This window comes from Dreissena polymorpha, chromosome 2, assembly GCF_020536995.1.
Source record: "Dreissena polymorpha isolate Duluth1 chromosome 2, UMN_Dpol_1.0, whole genome shotgun sequence".
NCBI lineage: Eukaryota > Metazoa > Mollusca > Bivalvia > Myida > Dreissenidae > Dreissena > Dreissena polymorpha.
The window spans coordinates 105,871,201-105,883,913 of NC_068356.1; positions in this window are offsets into that span (position 1 = coordinate 105,871,201).

Below are 12,713 nucleotides of genomic sequence, written 5' to 3' on the forward strand. Positions count from 1 at the left end.
TCTTAGAGAAAGTATTATACAAGGCCGATAACACTTTCATGCTCTGTTTATATCATATGATGCCAACGTTTATTTTGCATAATTTTTTTTATCTCTTAGTTGATTTAATAGTGCATATTCCTAAATAAATCTAACGATTGATTATGTGCTGAAAATTAATATTTCTTTCTGAGTTTGATAGCGCATAATATGGCCATTTAATGTGTCACTTGTAAATGCTTTCATGTATCGTAATTAGTGATGGCAAAATTATTCGAATACTCGAATATTCGATTGAATGGCCAGTATTCGAATATCAGAATTGATATTAGCATATTCGCATTTTTTTTCAAACGTCATTGCCCTTGTATTAAATGACCTGCGAGCCGCTTACTTATTGGGTTTGATGTGACGTTCTTCGTGTCAAACTGCGGCCCGTATCAGCGTTGGTGTACGGAACAAACACCCTCCGGAAGAAAGACCCTTCCCTAAAAACAGCATACCGGAAGAAAACCCCTTTCACATTTTGCATACGCGGAAGAAACATCCTCAATAGTTTGCATAATGCGGAATAAACCCCCTTTTATATCGGAACAAACCCCCTTTCCATATTGTACTTACAGTTAAAATCACAGGTAATAAGCGTTTACGCTTGTATTTGTGGTTCGTTTATTCGATACCGTTGGTTTTAATTAGTGTTTGTTTTTTAGAAAAGGTGTCACACTCAACCCCAGATATTTTATTCATTTGATCAAATGTTAATATAAAAGGCTATAAACAAGGTTAAGCAACCATTCAGAATTTCCTGACCAATAACGTACCACTTCGCCATGTCTTAAATCCTAACACGATTTACGCCCGGTTTATAATTCAGAAACACAATATTTCTGACTGGATATTCCAAATAATGAAATGAGCAAAACTGCTTATTTTCAATCACAAAAACCATAAAAAAAACTATTATATGAAACGATGTGTGACGTAACTGTTGTAAAACTCCATCAGTCAGCTATAAAATAGAAGTTTATGGGAATCTTACACACATCCTTTAAGCTTAATGGTGTACAACAATTTCGTAAACGTGATTTTCTGCGATACGATCTCAAAACGTCCCCAAGCAGAACTCAATACATGTGAATATGGAAAACATATTAACGCTGATCAACGCTTCATATTTAGAGGTGAAATACAGCATACTGTAAAATGAACTTTATGGTTGAATGGTTTCGTTTAATGAATACATACAGTCAACACACGCAAACACTTCTTTATGACCCAGAGGACTGACTGGCTGGCTGGCTGACTGACTGGCTGACTGGCTGACTGGCTGACTGACTGACTGTCTGACTGTCTGACTGAGTGATTGGCTGGCTGACTGGCTGACTGACTGTCTGACTGACTGACTGACTGTATAATACTAATAATAATTATAATAATACTACTACTACTAATAATAATAATAAAACTACTACTACTACTACTAATAATAATAATAATAATAAATAACAGTTTCTTATTTGGTCTTGTTAAAATTATATCCCAAAATGAACATTTATTAACAAACAAATGCTTTTTTTCAATTAGGTGCCAATTGAGGGCTCCAATTGACTGGCGAATAATAATTTAGTTTTTGTGATCACAGTTTAAAAAGGCATTAAAATGTTTCTTTTTATAAACGTACATGATATCGTTATTTTAAAATTTCAAATAAAAATAAAATTCTATGACATTATGTGTTTCCTTATATTTGTTCTTGAATATTTGATGTACTGTGCATGCCTCATTTATATGTTTCTTTATATACACGTACATGCTATCGTTACTTTAAAATCTAAAAATTAAATAACATTTTTTGACATGATGTTTTTCTTCTATTTGTGCCCGATTACAGTATCGGTCATAGTATTAGCCGACAGCGATACACTTATTCGATAGCAACGTTAATAAACAGCCTCGTATTCAGCAAACGGATATAACTTACAAAACGATGGAAGTTAACACAGAACAAGTTTCACTCTTGTCTGATATATTTCGTCCAAATAGGCTTTTTTAAACGTTTATTTAATAATTCAGCTACATTTTCTTTCTATTTCTCAACATCACAATTGTATATTCAATTTTCTGTATCAATTAATATTTATTATCCCTACCAGATACGAAACTGAGAAATAGAAGTTAAATCAATTCAGCCGTTTTCATGCGAATATTCAAATATTCGATTGAATGGATTTGCGAATATTCGAATACCGATATAGGTATTCGATGCCATCACTAATTGTAATATTGTTTACTTTCAATAAAATGTGTCTGAAAAAATATGTTAAAAAGCGACCGATTGTAACATGGTCTACAGCTATTTCCTTTAACGTAAAATCATGGTTTCTATTTAACTTGAGCGTAACTGAAAGGTAACTGAAATCATTGCTAATGTGTTGATACAATTGCAACAAATAAATTATTGTGAAGATGTAATGTAACTTTCGCTAAAACATCTAAATATCGTATTCAGAAGATTCGGCGTATTTATCAATGTCGTATATATATATCTCATATATATATATATATATATATATATAGTATATAGGCGTTTACAAACATGTAAACGATTGTTTTCACTAAATTTTGTTTCCGGAACCACTTTGCAGAATTTGGTTAAGCTGTGTGAGAAAGTATATTACGGAGACGGCGTATGTTTACGTGTATAAGTTATCATGCACTAGGCCATACAAAAAATACATATACTAAACTGTATCTGTATTGAAATTGTGTGATAAAGGCAGAACAAATATATCGATCAAATTAAGGGACCAATACGAGGGAGTATATTATTAAATTGGTAATTCAACTTTTACAGGCAAACCTTTCTATGTTGTTCTTTATGAATACAAGTATCGATTTATGTTTTCCCTATATAAATTAAAGTTTTCATTCCGATTTATGTTAATATTACACTTTTTTTTCCAAATACATAAGGTTATTAGTTTGTGATATGCAGTGTGACGCAAAGGACAGAGCCCATAGCGCCGTTAATTCGGAATAAGTGAACAAGCAATAAATAACATAGTTATATGATATTTAAGAATCTGTTGAAAATGTTTTTAATTACAATAAAAAATAACAGAAACACAGCTTCTCACGATGTGTATTGAAGGCTGCTGTCTTTTTTTGCACGTTGTCTTCGCATGCACTGAAATTCACTTATCTATATAGACTTAGATTTAGTCACAGCGCATTACTGACGAAGTATTTAGTCAGATCAACAATATTTATTTGTGAGATAAAAAAGCAAATGCGGTTAATTAAGTTAAATTATACGGTAGGGTATCAACGTTTGCATTTGTTTCGACGCTATGTTATCGAGCACCACATGGCTTCTAAGTTTGCCCCGAGATAAATGAAGCTTAATGTATTTGTTGAAAAATAAAGTCAAACAAAAAATAAAAAAGTACTTCTTAATATGTGAAATGTATGAACTTTAAAGATGCAAGTATAAAAAGTTTGGTACGGCACGGATGAAGTCGTAAATCTGTGTAACATTCCAAGTTTGATAAATTGTAATTTTAAACAGAAATGTGATTGTCTGAAACTACGAGGATTGTTAATATTAAGTAGTAAATACATCGGGCATTGTGTTCGGAAGAATGGCCAAGTGGTCTAAGTGTAAGAGTTTTTACTCCAGGTCTCCAGGGGTCAGTGGTTCGAGCCCTGCTGAGGTTTACCGTTTTTCTTTTTAAATATTGTATTCTTGACTTTTTACTGGAGCTTTTTGTATCCAATGTTTACATTTATCAATACAAAGCATTTAATGACAAACTTCAAAAAGTGCCAAGATCTGTGAACAGGTCCCTTTACGTGCAAACACCCATAGTGACGTCATCGGCTGGCATTCCTTAAAATGGGAGCGCTTCTGCCGTTGCTGGAGGCAAAGTATTTGACCGATAGTCATGAAACTTGGCACACTTGTTCAGCTCAATGTGCCGTTGCATGATCGAACGTATCGTTGGCCTTCATAATGAAATTGAATTAATATTTGTTTCTGCCCAAAGGCGCCCCTTCGCTATATACGGCTCCTCGTAATTAAAGTATTTTCAAGTTTCGGTTGAAGTCATGTCGTGTTGTTGTTATGATTTAAACAATATAAATGTGTTGTTTGAAAACGTATTAAGAGGTTAACTTAACCAGTCTTCATTTGCACTTCAAAGATCGTTAGCAATACGTCTAAAACAGTATTCGTTTAAATGCTATCCACCCGAGGAATTCTTATTCTGCGGGTTCACATTTCTACTTAATAAACCAAATCAAAATAAAAGTGTTATTAAAAAAGAAATATCCATTTTATAACAATATGTATTTATGATTCTGCAGAATTATTTTAAAGTCTCACTACCCAATTGTTTTCAAAAATCTAATTGTTAACAGTTGCCAAATAAATATGTGTGTAATAAATGTGTGTAGTTTTTCAGCAAACAATTTAAGTGTAAAATAATCAATGTATGATAAAGGTTTGCGATATATGTGTTCTCATTTTCCAAACACACATTATTCTAATTCGCTTTCCTTTATTCTATTTATATAAAATGTACATTATCAATAAATGCGCACTACAGGACATGTTTTGCTAGGTATATATACTTAAATTAACATAAATATTATTTTATGTAACACATCCGATTGATCTCGTTGGTTTAAGAACAGTTATAATTGTATAGTGTATCAACGAAATTCGTTTTATGCCGTCGTACATGTTGTCAATCATGTTTGAAGCCCGAATAAAAAACATCTTTGACTCACTTGGGGTTATCAAACATGGATTTTGTGTTTGCGTTCGAACCATTCCATATATTGTGCTAACAGTCATGTGCAGGCAGTCTGGCTTTTGCCTCAAAACAACAATATGCGAATAGGAAACAAGTTTCTATAAGACGCAGTAGTTATAGTCTTGTTTATTTCGTATTTGAGATCACGAAGATAACTGTTATATACCATGATCTATTTATAACTAAATAAATAATAACAAGTTTCTATTAAAAGGACGTATTTATGTGCTGCGCATTTGAAATGACGGATGTTAAAATGATCATATACTTCTATTTGTTATCACAATGCTGTCCGATTGTTGATAAGGCATTCTTGCTGATTATTGCAACAGACTTTACACGAACATTAGAGCCATCTGGGTTCGATAAAGGGTTCAAGGAGGCTATTTACATCCGTGCACAAAGACCGGCGCTAAACAAGGTCAGGGCCGCTACCAACTCGCGCACACCTGGGACTGTACGTTAACATCGATCACCCCGACAATATGCGGTGTTCACGTTTCCCAACAGTAAAAATCATTCTGCTGATGAAGTCAGTAGTACAAGAACGAAAGCTCCGGGTATGGCTTTAAAAACTCAGTGTGTGTAATTTGACAGTCTAACTTTTATTGGAATACATGAACACATGTAGAAAAAAACATGTGTAAATCGTTTCTGGATATATAGATTAGATCCATTAGTCAATACGTGTTATTTGAATGCAATATTTGTTCTTGTGTATGATAGTAATATCATGTGTACGAAATTACGCAAGGTGCGCCTATCTTTAATTCGTTTATTCCCCAAATGCCTACAAACACACGCAAAGTCCTTAATGAGATTAAAAGCTACGTAATAAAAGTATAATATTGGTTTTACTATATGCTTAATCATAATAATTACATAGTCTAACCGGATACATTCGTTCAACTGTTCATGTGGGCTGTCAACAGTTTACAATTACCAAAGGAATACAAAGGTACGACAAATGTTATATTATGTAAGGTTATAGATGATAATCTCTCCCCATAGACTGCGCTAGCTTTGCCAGTGACGTCTTATATTCTGTCATCTTGTTAACATTAAGGGAATACATGCAGACGTTCATGATTATCAGTGTCATCTAATAGCAGTAGTATTGAGCTCAATTAAACCCTAACAGCAGAGGCTAGTAAATTATTGTTGTCGTCAGATTGGTTTTGTTATTTTTGAAAAGTGATCTATTGCCAATACACTATAAGACAAACTTACTAGATATTTATTTAGCAAATAATAAATCACACAGCAAATAAATTTAAATTAAAACTAACATGTAAATATTTCAATTACCATGTAAAACGTAATAACACATCATATCAATTCGAATTATTTGCTGTTTAAATAATTTGTTAAATAAATAAGTAATTAAATATGCATTTGAGCTACATAAAACAATGATTGAAGCACCATAAATAATGTTAATAGATTTAGTAAGCTTAATCACTTCATGCCGACAGGAATTTAGACCCCAGCATCAAAGTAACTAGCATCGGAATGAATCTCACTCAGAAGCCGTAACACCTCATAAAATGTCATAGTACATATCTTGAGAAAATGCAAAGTGTGTATATTGCATAGAATTGCAGTCGTGTATTAGAATTTAATTTGTTAACGATGACTAGTATATGCGGATCGAAATTGAAAACAATAAACCACTCAACATTTATATATTTAATGTATATTTAATATGATGAATTCGAGTAACACGATTTCATGTTTAACTATGTATTTAACAAAATGTTTATGTTCCAAGAGGGCAAGACAGAGTATCATGTAGCCGCATATTTGAAGACAAGTTTTCATGTTTCACATCTATTACAATGTATAATTAACTATATGTACACCATATACATGTTTTACTAAATAAATACAATAATTTGTCACTTAAGAACATCGTTTTGTTGGTATTAATGCTATTGGTTATGTTTATAAAAACAATTAACACTATTCAATACTCATTACTGGTTACTACCTGCATAAAGGGACCATTTGCAAGTATACCACATTCTTTTACAGTAATATGTTGTTCTTTGTGATTCTCTAGAACGCAACCATAATGTTGGAAAGAATGTCAATGTCAAAAACTACAAACTAATTATAGCTAGCGCTATTGAACAATATCACTCTAAATGAATGCTTTCATGTAAACGACAAAATATATATGTATTTCCGAGTCAACTTATATACGTCGATTGCAGTTTATCTTTAAAACATCATCTTTAATATGTTTCAAAAAAGAAAACAGCAACTGTGCACAACAGATAAGCATGCATGACGAATTTGAAATAAACGAGAAAATTCCCTAGTGGTGCCGTTTATCTATTTGCGTGTAGTGAAATGCACGATCTTTTTATCTTTCTACCTATAACATTGATGACGACAAAACTTTGTAATATGATTAGGATTGTATCACTATTGGGTCTTTCCCTATACAAACATAGAATCGTTCGTGGTATTTTACGCGGAATGCTCATCGCATCGTAATTTTTTAATGCAATAAAATATTCAGATTGTTTTATTAGAAACGTTTGAACTATTTTTCTAGTCGAAATACAGTTGCAGTTTTGCATTATGAAGACATACACCTAGGAAATAACACTGAAAAAGCAATATTTTTCGACTAATATTTAGCTACATACATTATAGCACAATTTGAAAATCAGACAGTCTGATGAAGTCAACATTGATTATAATCTATTTACATAAACTACTGTTTACAAAAATGGTTGGGTTCAACTGTTGAAATTTCAACATTCTTTAAGTAAATATGTTAGAATACGGATTTAAATTAGCATCATAAGTGGAACTCTAAAATACTGATTCTTTTACACCATAAAATGGTAAATTTAGTACACCATAACATGTAAATTTAGTATGAACATACTGACGATTCTCTTGAGAAAGTTGTGATTATACCTGGGTAAAGAAATTAGTCATTCAGGATTTTCATTGTAGATTGTTATTGCGTTTATGCTGTAAGTTTCTATTCAAGTTAAATAAGAAAACACCAAATTAAACACAATTAATAATTATTTTATAACCGAAATATTATCTAGTATAGAAATGACGAAATTGATCAGTTGCAATTACGAGTTTTGAAGCTCTGATATAAATGCATGGTGAAAGTTGTGGGAACTTAATTGCTCGAAGCAACATCGTGATCATAATTTGGTAAGTAATACAATGCAAGAACTAGAAAAATGCCAGATCAAAAATGATTAACACTTCCGTTATCACAATCGATTATTCTTAATTGTGGGTTTTATATTGTTTACAGGTAACAGTATCCAGATTAAGTTTGCAAATCCAGATTATTTGCAAACTTATTTTTTATTTATTGAACAATTGTAATGAAATTTTGCATATTTGTAAGGGACAATTAGTACATACATATAATTGAAAAAAAAATTTGGAAAGTAGAGTTATTTGATGATGAAGTTGCCAACCCCCGCGGGTACCCAACGGAGTTTTGGCTCCCCCGTTAAGAATTGCACTTCACCCGTGGGAGTTTTTTCCAGACGGGAGAATTTTACCTATATTTTACGAAAAATGTAGTTTAAATATTATGCTTTGTTTTCTGTTTCAGTGTTTACAAATACACATGCTGAAGTCGTAATTGTAAGAAATAAGTACTTAAATAAGAAAATAAAGTGTTTGTAGATTTTCTTCACCCGTGGTTTTTTTGCGGGGCTCCCGTCAAACCCCATTTAAATTAAAATCCGCGGGATTTTTACGGGAGCCCCCCTGCTCCATATAAACGGACTGCCAGAGCCTTTGATAATCTTTGCTATGGCGGCTCTGGCAGTCCATATGCACCCCTTCATAAACATGGGTGCAGTTCAGCGCAGCGAATCCGTGCGCTTCACTAAACAGACGTCGTTCGAGACAAATTGAGGGAAATAATGAAAAAACTTCATAAACATGTTAAATTTACCTGAATGGCAACCTACGGATGTTATCCTTTGCATGCACCCTATAAAATCGAGACGATGTTTCAACACACTATTCTCGTTGGCATTTCTATGTTGAACTTTGAAACATGTTATTCTGTGTCGAATATTCGATATCGTTGTCGACTTAAGGCTACATAACACTTCTGAATATAGGCAAGATTTTGAATGCAGTTCTGAACAGTATACGTTAGCCATCCGGCACACAACATGTTTTGTTTTGTTAATATTTTTGTTGCATGTGTTGTATTTTGTCTGTATTGGTATTATTATACCTCATATCGCATTTGTTATTGTGGTGAGTGTAATAATAAACTGGTAAACGTAGTTCATGTCACGGCCAACGAAGCTATCTACATTAGATTTTCTTAGTGTGGTTTCTACAACCCGAAATGATGCTCTTAAAATATGTTCCGATAGTATGTTTTCATTTCATACTTTTAGTGATATAACAAGAAGACTATCAGAATGTCCGTTATATAATTAAATGAACAACGGCGGTCATTTCGTTTGAGCTGTGTAACATTACGGAGTAAAATTATAAAAAATATAAAATAAAAAAGTCTGTATTATGCGGAAAGAAATATATTCAACAGTATACGTAACACAATAAAAATAATAATTAAGAATTATATGCAACACAATATGAGTAATAACTAAATATGATAACAAAATAAAATTGCTTTGCATATAGAGATGTATTGTATAACAAAATACAATCATGCACTTGTAATTTCCCATATGTACATAATTAATGAACAACCACCTTCAACCAACCACCTTCCGTCTACTGTCCAATTTCTGCGAAAGCTGCCTCATCTTTGTCACAAACGTTTTCCGCGATACCGATCGTTTTTCGCTGTGCATATTTGTGTTATGGGACCTCGTCCCGACGACTCTGCATAGATTCTCTGCTTGTAAAAAAGTAACGATGGCTTTTAATTCCTCTTAATGGCTGAATTCTTTTTTCCCGGAGAACTGTTAGACGCCACTCTCAACAAGGTTGGTGTAAGTCTCCTGAACTTCTCTGGAGAAGCCACAGGCAATCTTTCCGTGCCTCTTCAGGGTGTCCGCAGTCGTTCTGGCTCTAACCGAGCTAATGCTCTCTGATGAACATAGCAATGCAAATGTAGTACGGTCGTTTAAATAGATAAAATAAAAATGCATAACTATTAAAAGACATAGAATATCTCCATAGACTTTAATTTAATTGAGTCCGCAAGACTCTAAGATATTTTAAATAGCATTAAATCTCGATTTAGGAATTCGTTGACAAGGTCCGCCTCCAGGTTGTTACCGATCCCACCTCGCAGGTTGACGGTTCGATTCCATATGAGGTCATTCCTCAGACGTTCTGGCAACTATCCGTTGATTGCTGGAAAGATATATCAGATACTGTTTAAGGTCATCTGAGAATAACTGAATGCACACGCACGCACCCCAAGCTCCACACACAAAGATGATATATACGTATGTTGATGTTGTTTAAACGCATACAAGTAGAACCATCGTGGGACGTGAATAGTAGTCAAGTAATTGCGTAAGCTTACATGATATTAGTCGATGACCTAGTATAATGTACTTCGGATGGTTGCGTAGAAAGAACTGCAACAAGTCTGATTTCCAGAATGCCTAAATCGTATTTCCGTCATTGTGACATATCGCGTCTCTCCGACATAGATCGTTGAGGCCTTCCCAAACCAGCCTCTGTGTATACCGGAATTTTGCATCGGCGCACGGTTTACCGGCAGCCCTCTTATCAGCCCTCTTGCAGTCTACGCTGCAGTACCACACCGGAAGCCCTGCGATCCCCAACCTGGCGCAAACTCATCCTCAGCCCCGAGATGAAAGAAAGACTATACCTGCCGGCAGTTGACGAAGCTCATTGTGTGTCGCAATGGTACGTGTTTTAATACAAAAGAACTAAACGTCGTCAATACGAAAACCGATACGCGAATAATACTTATAGCATTACGTGAACACAGTACTCATGGAGATCAGGCGACTTGTTTAGCAGTACTTATGTAATTACACGTCGTGTTAAATTATGTATAATAGGTATATACGTATGTACCCATCGTTATGGGTATTTATGGTTTTTTATACCGATATGTAAACACATAATCTTAATATTTTTCTATATGGGAACAAAACTAAAATAAATTGTACTTATTAACGGTATAACATTATTAGGGGCGAAGATTTCCGACCAGAGTTCCGACAAATTGGGGAACTGCGCAGCCTTACGGTTGTACTCTTGATCGCAGTTACTGCCACAGCAACAGAGAAGGTACAGCAGGATATACACCAAGGTCTGCTGTTGTCCGACGATGCGTTATCCGTCGGCGTTTTACCCGACAGGTGAATGAGACAAAATACCACAATCATCGCAGCAAATATTAAATGCTTAGCAGTAAGTTTTATATAATTACAATTAACAGCAAACGTCGTATAAATAAAACTGTATCCACTAATAAACGTTTTTATGAATCGAAATTGGTTCTAAGTTATGTAAAAACGCAGGGCGGATAGGACTTGTGCCATTTGGTTGACTCATTTTGCATAACGGGTCATCCAATTGGAGGGAAGTGTGTCAATAAGTTGCCTAAATTTTGTGTAACGGGTCAGCCAATCGTGCGCTGTGATCTGAGTCACGTTCACTTGACAGTTAACGTTTCCCGCGCCTAGCGTCCTTTTGCAAAGAAAGGAAAGTGCCCTTCTCGCGACTAAGAGAACGCTATTAAAAAATCAAATCAAATTTTATTTTAAGTCGGTATATGTGTAACACAGAAACATAAGCTATCAGTGTTTTTTATGGCAATTTCGGGGCCGATATTCGGCCCCGTTCCCCTCAAAAAAGAGTATATGTTTTTCCCCCATTTTGTAAAAAAAATCCCCTCCAGATATTAAAAAAAATTATTTCTTTTTAGAAAGAACTGTTTCATAATCATGATAAATATATCTCAAATTTATTTCATAAATAACTAACAAAGTATACACGTATAATTTATATGATTTTTAATATTATTATAAAGTGTTATATTAAATTAGATTAGATTTTCCCAAATCGGTGGACTTTTCATATGAATTGCATTTTCTCCCAAAATGGCCAGGAAAAGGCCTGATGTATCTATATTGTGTCAATATTTGTTGATAAAAACATTCCAATTTCATCCATTTCATTGATAAAAAATGTTCAAATTTGGCATTTAATCGATTTAAAAAACTCAATTAGACTCAAAATGGCTAAGAAAACTGAGACTGTGCATGAAGGCTGAACTGTCTGAAACTAATGTTGAAAAAATCATTGCTATATATTTCAGAAAAAAAACAGAGACATTCTGCTGTGAATATTATATTCATACAAACATGTGAACTAATATAATAAATATCATAACATATAAAAGAGTGAATTTTTAATTTTCCCCTTTTCCTAAAAAACGACGCATTTTTTCCTCTTTGGACGGGCCCCGCCCCCATTCCCCAATAAGTGAAAAAAAACTGGCTATGAATAGCTATTAACCGACATTTTCAATAATTACAATAAATAACATGCATATTTAAAACAAACATCAGCATTAAATGATACATTATCAATCCTATAGACTATTAAGACATGAGGTATTTAAAACAAATATATTCATGTAGAGACAAAATTTAAAGAATTGGCAGACTACAAACATCACAAATACAATTGGCAGAAAAAAGACATAAAATTAAAATTTGTGTTGAAGTTGCTGATCTTGACCTAGGTCTAAAAACTGCAATAAAATAAAATAAATAAAAAACTGAATAGGAAAATAAGCACAAAAGTGCGACAAATAAGACAATTCTAAAAAACATATATCCCCCAAATCAGATTTGGAAAGAACTGATCAGCAACTTCCTCACAAGTGCATAACACAAATTAGAATATATTTCATAGTTTAAACATGAAAAGCAGCAAATA